The sequence below is a fragment of the Pteropus alecto genome, unplaced genomic scaffold (assembly GCF_000325575.1).
Source record: "Pteropus alecto unplaced genomic scaffold, ASM32557v1 scaffold189, whole genome shotgun sequence".
Taxonomy (NCBI): domain Eukaryota; kingdom Metazoa; phylum Chordata; class Mammalia; order Chiroptera; family Pteropodidae; genus Pteropus; species Pteropus alecto.
Window position 1 is genome coordinate 2,529,750 of NW_006442117.1, and position 1,352 is coordinate 2,531,101.

Consider the following 1,352-nt stretch of genomic DNA (forward strand, 5'->3'; position numbering starts at 1 on the left):
TTTTGAAAATTCGTTTGTGCCATTTTGCTAAGTTAGGTGACAGTCAAGAATTAGAAAAACTAAAGATACATTCCATTCTAGTCTCAAACTTTGTCTATTCCTAATAATCCAGACACTTAAAACGTAGCTTTTAAAACGGATCCCTTTGCGACCAACTTCCGTGTCTGCGTACCCCGCTTTTAACTCACTGTGAAACCTGCCAGCGACTTCCGCCCACGTGGATTTTTGTTTGTCTGGTGAGCGTTTACCAAGCATGGAGCCATCCACAGGCTGGGGACCCAGGGACGGAGGCGTATGTCCTTAGCAGTGATCTGGTGGGAAAGAGGGGTGCGTTCCCAAGAAATCGAGGTAGGCCTCGGGAATGCCGTGGGGGTCTAACAGGGTCTCCAGCCGGGGGCCCCACCTGCGGGGGGGAAGGCGGCACCCAGGGCCTCCCACCCCGATGGTGAAGTCAGCGAGGCCTGGGACAGTCTCTCCAGAGACCCTGGGCAACGCACGGGCACCTCCTGTGCCCCGGCCCCGAGGCGAGGTTGGCCGGCGGCCGGCGAGCCAGGCACCGCAGGGGAAGAGTCTGAGTGCCTTTGGGGGGGAAGGCCCCCCCAGACGCTGTCCGATCCAAATCGAAGCTTTCCTTCTGACATAAACCAGAACCTTGCCTGTGCCCCAGTGTCCTGGCTCCTGGGACAGGCCGCTGTCCTGACCCGGTCAAGCACGTAAGGCTGGAACCCGGGACCGGTCCCATTCTTTGCCGCCTGCCAGGGGCAAGGACGCCGGCCGCTGGCTCGCAGCCCAAACGCCTGTGTGTCCTTTGCCCTTAAGAAACCGTTCGCTGCGAGACGGGACGGCAGCCTCTGGCCTCCCTGCCCTCGGCCTGCAGGGCAGAGTCCGCCTCGGGACTTGTCCCTGGGTCTGAGGCACAGAGGACACCTGCCGGAGGACCAGTCGGATTCCCAAGGGCCTCGGAGCCATACACGGGACGTGATGCCCCAGAACAGCTCCTCAGGCAGCAAGTGGTTGGGGGGCAGGGGGGGCTGTGCAGTCACTACAGACAACGGCCTGGAAGCGGCAGTGAGGGGCGAGGGCTGGTCGCCGACGGAACATGGTGAGCAGCTGCCAGTCAATAAAAGCCGGGTCAGGAGCAGGCTCGGGAATAAATTCAGTTCCGTACGTGCCATCAGAGGTGCCTGTGGACATACGCACCTGGGCTCAGAAGGGGGCCATCAGGTACAGGTGCCACTGCAGCCAGAGAATGAAGTCCCCCAGGAAGAATGGAGAAACTAGGGGGCCTTCTAGATGGACGGGGTCCGAGAGCAGCAAGTTCCAGCAGCGGCCCGGCTCCCCGCCCACCCACC